We start from the raw sequence: 10,447 nt of genomic DNA on the forward strand, positions 1-10,447 counted from the left end.
GAGAGAGAGAGAGAGAGAGAGACTAAGCAAATGGCAACCTCAAAAAAGCAAGAGTGTTAATAATAATCTCTGATAAACATATTTCAGAATGAAAACCACCATAAAAGATAAGGAAGGCCAAGGCATGCTGATTAAAGGCACAATAGACCAAGAAGACATATTGTTGGTCAATATTTATGCTGCAAATGATAGACTTGCAAAATACATAAAACAATAGTTAGCAGAATTGAAGAAAGAAATAGACAACAACACAATAGTGACAGGAGATTTCAGCACATGACTAACACCAAAGGATAAGTCAACCCAAAAGAAACTCAACAAATATACAAAATCTATACTATACTATACTATACTATACTATACTATACTATACTATACTATACTATACTATACTATACTATACTATACTATACTATACTATACTATACTATACTATACTATACTATACTATACTATACTATACTATACTATACTATACTATACTATACTATACTATACTATACTATACTATACTATACTATACTATACTATACTATACTATACTATACTATACTATACTATACTATACTATACTATACTATACTATACTATACTATACTATACTATACTATACTATACTATACTATACTATACTATACTATACTATACTATACTATACTATACTATACTATACTATACTATACTATACTATACTATACTATACTATACTATACTATACTATACTATACTATACTATACTATACTATACTATACTATACTATACTATACTATACTATACTATACTATACTATACTATACTATACTATACTATACTATACTATACTATACTATACTATACTATACTATACTATACTATACTATACTATACTATACTATACTATACTATACTATACTATACTATACTATACTATACTATACTATACTATACTATACTATACTATACTATACTATACTATACTATACTATACTATACTATACTATACTATACTATACTATACTATACTATACTATACTATACTATACTATACTATACTATACTATACTATACTATACTATACTATACTATACTATACTATACTATACTATACTATACTATACTATACTATACTATACTATACTATACTATACTATACTATACTATACTATACTATACTATACTATACTATACTATACTATACTATACTATACTATACTATACTATACTATACTATACTATACTATACTATACTATACTATACTATACTATACTATACTATACTATACTATACTATACTATACTATACTATACTATACTATACTATACTATACTATACTATACTATACTATACTATACTATACTATACTATACTATACTATACTATACTATACTATACTATACTATACTATACTATACTATACTATACTATACTATACTATACTATACTATACTATACTATACTATACTATACTATACTATACTATACTATACTATACTATACTATACTATACTATACTATACTATACTATACTATACTATACTATACTATACTATACTATACTATACTATACTATACTATACTATACTATACTATACTATACTATACTATACTATACTATACTATACTATACTATACTATACTATACTATACTATACTATACTATACTATACTATACTATACTATACTATACTATACTATACTATACTATACTATACTATACTATACTATACTATACTATACTATACTATACTATACTATACTATACTATACTATACTATACTATACTATACTATACTATACTATACTATATTATACTATACTATAAATACACAAAATCTATACTATATCAACCCTGTGGATGTATTCAGGGTACGACACCAAATTAAAACTCAATTCACTTTTTTCTCAAGTGTACATAGTATATTCTCCAAAATCTATCACATATTAGGACACAAAGCAAACCTCAACAAATTTAAAAAACATTGAAATAATACAAAGTATTTTGTCAGATCACAACATCATAAAACTAGAAATTAAACCCACTCATCTGGAAGCTAAATAAGTCTCTGCTAGAAGATGAGTGGGTTATAAAAGAAATAAAGAATGAAATTAAAAAGTTCATTGAAGCAAATGAAAAATAGAAAATGTAACATACAAAAATATCTGGGATATAGCTAAGGCATTCCTCAGGGGCATTCATAGCAACAGGCACACATATAAAAAAGGAATAAAGAAGAAAAATCAAAGATCTAACTCAACACTTTCATCAAATAGAAAGAGAACAACAATCTAATCCTACAGCCTGAAACCATTAGTAACGACAGGAGCTGTTTTTTTGAAAGGGTTCATAAAAATTACAAACCACTAGGATTCTTAAAAAAAGAAAAATAAAGAGAAGACACATATAACTATATTAAGAAATGACAGAGGTGACATCACAACAGAACCAGTTGAAATTAAATTGATAATACCAGAATAATATGAAAAGCTATATACTGGAAGTTGGCTGGCTGGCTTTTGGTCATCTCCATGGTGGTTTCATCTTGATGGCAGTCAGATGAGGGAAGTTTCTGGAGTCCTTTTTGTTGTGTGTTATTCTTTATTTCCCCCCTCAAAAGTGGGTGGCCTTTGAGCCTTAGACTAAGAGTAAGGGCGAAGCCCTGCTTGAGGATGTGACTTTAAAATCCTATAGGGTTATTTGCTGTACTGAACAAATTGAAGTTCCTGTGAGGCTCTACACTATCCCATAGTCGTGTCAAATACCATAATGGTTACCCATTATGTACAATTATTGGATGAGCTTTCAGATTGATTCATGTTGGGAAGCAGGAGTGGAATCCACTTCCTAAACTAGGTGGCTCTGGAAACTCTACAAACTCTTATATATGTACAGAAATGATGCTAATGGTAGAACAGAGTTCAGGTCTTCTGTGCAAAGCTTACTCTAAGTCATATTCGACTCAACAACATTTAACCACTGCTAAATGAGACTAATGCTGTTGTATCTTGAGGAACATTCTACCACTTTGCACATCAATTTTTGTCAATGTGCTGTATGAGGTAACCAGGGTTTGCTATGATGTTGAACCTTGTGCCATGGAGATATTAAATACCAGAGTGGTCTCCTGTTGTGGACAGTGTTTGGTGGGGCTCCCAGTTGTAAAACAGGTTGGGAAGCGGGAGTGGCATCCACTTCCTAAACCGCATGCCTCTGGAAACTCTATGAACTTGGAGAAACAACGATAGCTATGGAAAAGCATTAGGTCTTTTGTTCATGAGTCGACTTCAACTTGATGGCAATCAACAACAACAGCAGCATATTCTGATAAATAAGAAAACCTAGAGGAAATGGACAAATTCTTTGAAACTCATGCCCTACCCAGATTGACAAGAATGATATAGAACACTTGAACACCCATCACAAAAGAATAAAATGAACAGGTCATAAAAAGTTTTGTCTATAAGAAAAGTCCTGGACCAGATAGATGGCTTCACAGCTGAATTGTACCAAAAAGTCAGAGAAGATCTATTACCAATTCTACTTAAATACATCAAAAAAAGTTGTAAAAGAAGGAACACTCCCAGAGTAATTCTATGAAGCTAGCATAACCCTAATACCAAAACCAAGCAAATATATTACCAAGAGAGAAAAATGCAGACCAATATCTCTATTAATATAGATTAATATAGATGCAAAAATCTTTAACAAAATCCTAGTCAACAGAATCCAAAAGCACATTAAAAAATTTCACCATGACCAAATCAATGATAACAGATATGCAAGGATGGTTCAACAAAAGAAAAAAAACCCAACAACATAATTTACCATATTAACAAAGTAAATAACAAGAACCGTATGATCTTAGCAATTGATGCAGAAAAGACATTTGGCAAAATCCAACACCCCTTCCTGATAAAGACACACAGCAAAATTGGAAGAAAAGGGAATTTCTGCAACATAGTGGAAAGTATATATGCAAAACCAAGAGTCAACATCATTGTCAAGTAAAAAAGACTAAAAGCATTTTCCTTGCAAACAGGGACCACACAAGGATGCCCATTGTCACCACTTCTATTTGCTGAAAGTGCTTTAGAGGGCAATACGAATTCTGAAGGAAATAAAGGGCATTCAGATCTGCAAAGAGATTGTTAATCTATCATTATATGCAGATGATATAACAGTGCACAAAGAAAACCCCAGAGACTCAATCAACAACAACAACAACAACAATAAAACCTGTTAGAATTAATGGACCAATTTAGGAGGGGGGCAGGATACTCGATCAATATCCAAAAATCAGTGAGATACCTCTACAGAAAAAAAGATAATTCAGAGAAGGAAATCAAGAAAGCAATAATATTTACAATAGACACACACATATTGAGATACTTGGAGTGAACTTAACCAGAGATACAAAAGACCTGTACAAAGAAAACTACAGAACATTTCTGCAAGACACAATAAAAGATCTAAGGAAATGGAAAAATGTGCCTTGTTCATGGATAGGAAGACAAAGTATTTTGAAAATGACAATCCTACCAAAAGCAATCTATATGTTCAACACAATCCTAATACAGACACCAAATCCATTTTTCAAGGAGATTGAAAGGGAAATTGTTGAATTTATTTGGATAAGCAAGAGAACCCAAATAAGTAAAACACTTTTGAGAAACAGAAATGAGATGGGAGGAATAGCACCCCCTGACCTCAAAATTTAGTACACAGCAGTAGTAACCAAAACAACATGGTACTGCTACAATGAAAGGCACATAGAACAATGGAACAGAATTGAGAACCGAGATATAGACACAGCTATCCATGGTCTACTGATATTTGACAAGGAAATCAAAGCTATCAAATGGGAAAATGGCAATCTTTTCAACAAATGGTGCTAGCAAAGCTGGCACCTACCAAAAGCTGAAACAGGATCCACATCTCACACCAGACAGAAAAATCAACTCAATGTGGATCAGAGACCTGGGATAAAGCCCCAAACCATAAAGTTCAAAAAGACAAACTGTCTAGTATATAATCCAAAGAGACTGACTAATATAGCCATTAATGCACAGTCTGGAGTGGATAAAATTGATGAATGTGCCGTTCTAAAGATTAATTATCTGTGCTCATAAAAACCTTTGTCCAGCATGGTGGGAGGAAAAAATAAAGCAACAGCCCTACTTACTGGAAACAAACATTTAACAATTTCATCTCAGACAAGGGTCTCATCACGAAAATTTACAGAATCCTACAGGACCTCCAGAAGAAAAAGACTGATAACCCAATTACAAAATAGGTAAAAAAAAGACTTTTCACAGAGGAAAATATTCAGGTGGTCAACATACACATGAATAAATGCTCAAAATCACTGGCAATAAGATACCATCTCACTCCAGTAACAGTGGCAAAGTTTAACAGGACAGAAATAAATGTTGGAGAGGGTATCTTGAGATAGAAACTCTTATACCTTGTTGGTAGGATAGTAAAATGGTAAAACCACTGTGGAAGGCATTTTGGTGTTTCCTCAGAAAGCAAATATAGAAATTCTGTATGACCCAGCTATTCCACTGCTTGGGATATAAGCTGAAAAAATAAGAACTGGGGTACAAATGAAGATTTGTACGCTAATGTTCATAGCAGCATTATTTACCATTGCAAGAACATGGAAACAGCCAAAATGTCCAACCACAATGTAATGGATTGAGAAATTATGGTACCTTCACAGGATGGAATACTGTGCAGCACACAGGAGCAATGATTTTGTAAGTTACTACCTAACTTGGGAGGGACTGGAGACCATCATGCTAAGTAAATTAACTCAGTTCCATAAGTACAAATACTGTACACAATCATTATTTTGGAACGTGTATGGAGATCCAAGGGGGTGATGAGAGCAGAGGGTGAGGATGGGAGGGAGGTTGGGTGGTTTTTAATTGTAGAGTTGCACAATTTGATGAATGGAGGAAGGGGTGGGGGGAAAAATTAGGAATGTGTACCATTAAGTTGGAACCCACTCATAGCTGACCTTCCAGTGGGTTTTCAGAGGAAGGAACTCTCATGAAAGGAGATTGTCAACTTTCTCCCAAGGAGTAGCTGGTAGATTCAAAGTGTGTGCCTTTGATTTAGCAACGTGAACCATTACCATTAAGACACCAGAGTTCCCCAGTATAAATAAAAGCACTGGTTGCTTGTCAATTACATGTATATTATGAGAGGAAATGCCTTTCTGCATATTCCTTTTGATGAATCTATAAAAGTCCTTACTAAAGATTAGGGCAGTGGTGTGTAATCTTCTCTGGGTTACATAAACTTGGAGAATCACATAAATCCTATCCAACTCTTACTTCAATAATTCACACATGCATATAGACATAAAACCTTGCATTTTTAAATGTCTTACAGAGTCTTTCACTATATTCTATCAACAGTACTAATGTCATCTTTATCCTTTGTTATGGAAAAAACATACAGTTATAAAAGACATTCTCTCAATGGAAGAGATGTAAGAATCTGATTGAGGATTGAATATATATTCTAGGGTCCAAGTTCTGTGCTAAATACTTAATATGCTGCCAAACAATTCTCTGGAATTCCAGGGAAGTTTTGTTGGCTTAATTGTAAGGAGTTGTGCTGCAAAGCCAGAAACCCTCCGTTCAAATCCACCAAATGCTCCACAGGAGAAAGACGGGTAATCTCCTCCAATGTAAATAATGCTCTTAAAACTCACTGGAGAGTTTGATGTTACATAACAACAAGAAGATTAAAATACCTCTCTGCTTCTGCTAACTCATTGACTGTGAGTCAAGAGATCTCCTCAGACCATAAATAATAAATGATAAGGAGAGCCTAATTTCTGCCATTTATATATTCTAGGAACCTGGTAAATCCACTTACTTCCTTGCTCACCTCAACTTCTTCTTTAAGAAAGGTCATACAGGGCGCCTTCGCCCGCAGCTGTAAAGGCCGAGACGCCGTGCACCGCGGTACTGGCCTTGTTCTCCGCTTTCCTCTCCTCTCCTCTCCTCTCCTCTCCTCTCCGCTGCCCAGCTCTCACCAGCCCCTGGTCTGAGGTCTTCTTGAGGCGAACACCATGCCTTCAATTAAGTTGCAGAGTTCTGACAGAGAGATATTTGAAGTTGATGTGGAAATTGCCAAACAATCTGTGACTATCAAGACCATGTTGGAAGATTTGGGAATGGATGATGAAGGAGATTTTCCTCTTCCAAATGTTAATGCAGCAATATTAAAAAAGGTCATTCAGCGGTGCACTCACCACAAAGATGACCCACCTCCTCCTGAGGATGATGAGAACAAAGAAAAGAGAACAGATGACATCCCCGTTTGGGACCAAGAATTCTTGAAAGTTGACCAGGGAACACTTTTTGAACTTATTCTGGCTGCAAACTATTTAGACATCAAAGGTTTGCTTGATGTTACATGCAAGACTGTTGCCAATATGATCAAGGGGAAAGCTCCTGAGGAGATTCGCAAGACTTTCAATATTAAAAATGACTTCCCCGAAGAGGAAGAAGCCCAGGTACGCAAAGAGAACCAGTGATGTGAAGAGAAGTGAAATGTTGTGCCTGACACTGTAACACTGTAAGGATTATTCCAAATACTAGTTGCACTGCTCTGTTTATAATTGTTAATATTAGACAAACAATAGAAAAATGCAGCAGCAAATCAATTGTATTAGCAGAATATTGTTCTTATTGCATGTGTAGTTTGAGTACAGATTTCAAAACCTATAGTTGAGTTTGTTCTAGTGTGATCAAACTTGTTCTCTCTTTTCTTTGAAAATAAAACCGAACTGTGAGTTCTCCATAGAAAGTGGAAAAAAAAAGAAAGGTCATACAGTCAGATTTCTAAGTATATTTCCTTCAGATTTTACAAATTAACATTTAAATGGACCCTGTGATTGTGAAGATTGTGAACAGTGAAACTCTTTTTTATGTTTTATCTATAAACAAACATATTATTACTGTTATTATTATCTTAATTAATCATAGAAAAAAATAGCCTATGATCATCGAATTGTAGGAATGTACTTAACTAACATATGGAACTGTGTGGAGGCCCATAATCGTTAAATATCTTATCCAGATATTTAAAGAAATCAAGCTCTATCCATCTGATTAGTTATGATTGGAGAGGAGAAAAACAATGCTGAATAATTCTGATAGTGAAATGGGAAAAATTAATCTATGAGTAGATATATATAGAAATAGATAGGCAAAAAGACAAGACAGACAGGTAAAAGGTGAAAAGGACTATATTCATGACTAGTCATATTCACATGCATTGTAAACATATTCATGCATATAGCTTCTGAAGTTGATCCTCCTTTATTTTGATCCTTTATCATTTACATTTGGTGTACAATCTATTTCTGCTTTTCCAATTTCCTTCACCCCCTAGTTACCCTCTTATTTTCACAGCAATTACCTTATGCAGAATTATGTGACTGAGTTATTTTACTCAGCATAACGCCCTCCATGTTTTGTAATATTTTATGATTTCATTGTTCCTTAGTGTTGTATAGTATTCCATTGTGTGAATGTATCACAATTTCGCTATTCATTTGTTTGTTAATGGACATTTAGGCTGCTTCTGTTTTCTTGCTATTGTGAATAATGGTGTGATGAACAAATGTACATCATGTCTCCATTTGTACCTTGGCTCTAATTTCTTAGGAGTCTATTCCTAATTAGTGGAATTTGCATATGAGTGGTTGTATAAAACACAATGTTCATGAATAAAATACAAATACATGAAAGACTGCATGCAAATCAATAAAAATAAATAATTGATAAAATGAAAATGCTAAAAATAAGTTGAATAATTTCTAATAAGTTCTTTTGTTATAAAATTGAAGGCAACTCTAGTATTTTTATAAATATGGCTAAAGTGTGTCTGATACAGGCCATGGTCTTTCCAATCACTTGTTATGTATCAGAGAGTTGGACAATGACTAGGGAGGATAGAGGGAGTATTGATGCCTTTGAGCTGTGGTCTTGGAGAAGAGTATTGACGATACCATGGACTGCTGGAAAAACAAAGAGATTCATCCTGGAAAAGGTTAAACCAGGTTGCTCCTTGGAGGCAAGGATTCTGAGGCTCTGTCTAACATACTTTGGACATGTTGTAAGGAGTGGCAGGTCCTTGGAGAGGGACATCATGCTTGGGAGGGTGGAGGGACAGTGCAGGAGAGGAAGGCCCTCTATGGATTGATTCAGTGACTGGGGTAATCGGGATGGGTGTGTCAGAGACAGTGTGATGGCACAGGACAGAACAGAGTTTAGGGCTGTTACACATAGGGTCACTATGAGTCGCAAGAGACTCGATGGCACATAACAACAACAACAACAACAATGACTAATATAACAAATATATTTATAAATATTAGAAATTATTTTTAAAAATGTGTATAAATGGTTGAATGGAGAATTAATTGGCTTTGGAAACTGTACACTGAAATCACAATAACAAAATTTTCATAAGAGAATAAACCTTTAACTTTTTTTTACTCTCTCCTAAAAGACAATATTCTCTAGCTAATTGCATCAATAAGTTGTTGTTAGATGTTGTTGAGTCCAGCAAAACTCATAGCAACTCTATGAACAACAGATCTGAACCCTGTCCTATCCTGTGCCATCCTCACAATCTCTCTACCCACAATCCCAATACTGCAGTCACTTCGTCATTCCACCTGTTTTATGATCTTCCTCCCCTTCACCATCCCTCTAATATTCTACAAAGAATAACCTCTCCTAGCAAAATGCCCTCCAGATGTATGTGAGAGGTAGTTTCATTATCTTTGTCTCCAAGGAGCACTCTGGCTGCACCTTTTACAAGGCATTTCTACTTGTTCTTTTGGCAATCCATTCATCACTCTTCTCCAACATCATTATTTAAAGGCATTAACTGTCCTTCTGTCATCCTTACTCACTGCTCAGCTCTCATATGCATAATAAATGATTGAAAAGACAATGGCCTGGATCAGGCTCACTGTAGTCCTCAAACTGATATTGCTCCTTAATACTTTTAAGAGGTCCCTGACTGTACATTTTCCCATTTTAATATGTCTCCTAATCTTTTGAATGCTAATACCAAGTGTACTGATTGTGGATCCAAGATGAAATTGTGTTTATCTCCTGGCCCTATAGAAATGACATTATTCCTCAGAAGGCCCAAAGCAAAATGTCAACCAAAAGGTTGACCATCTATAAACATAATCCTACCTCTGAACTCTGCTGTACTTCCTGTTTTATGGATCTATGGTTCTACAATGAGAATAAATAGAGAACTACTAGGCCTCTTGATAAGGTCCAGGTGATGTCAGTGCTACTTCAGCAGCTCCTCAGTTTCTCCCTATAGCACAGAGGTCTTTCTTTCTCATTTTCCTATGCATAACATTCACTAGATTCTGGGAGTTTGTGTGTGTGTGTGTGTGTGTGTGTGTGTGTGTGTG

General features: G+C 34.4%; 1 protein-coding gene and 1 pseudogene across 1 annotated transcript in view; one reads left to right on the plus strand and one right to left on the minus strand.

The window, feature by feature from the left end:
* The window catches only part of LOC102875920 (androgen receptor-like), a 699,071-nt gene that overhangs the window by 234,367 nt on the left and 454,257 nt on the right, over positions 1 to 10,447 (minus strand). The window lies entirely within an intron of this gene.
* Positions 7,067 to 7,549, plus strand: LOC102875524 (annotated as a pseudogene).

This window comes from Elephantulus edwardii, unplaced genomic scaffold, assembly GCF_000299155.1.
Source record: "Elephantulus edwardii isolate Elephantulus edwardi_28Jun2011 unplaced genomic scaffold, EleEdw1.0 scaffold00355, whole genome shotgun sequence".
In the NCBI taxonomy this organism is placed as follows: Eukaryota; Metazoa; Chordata; class Mammalia; order Macroscelidea; family Macroscelididae; genus Elephantulus; species Elephantulus edwardii.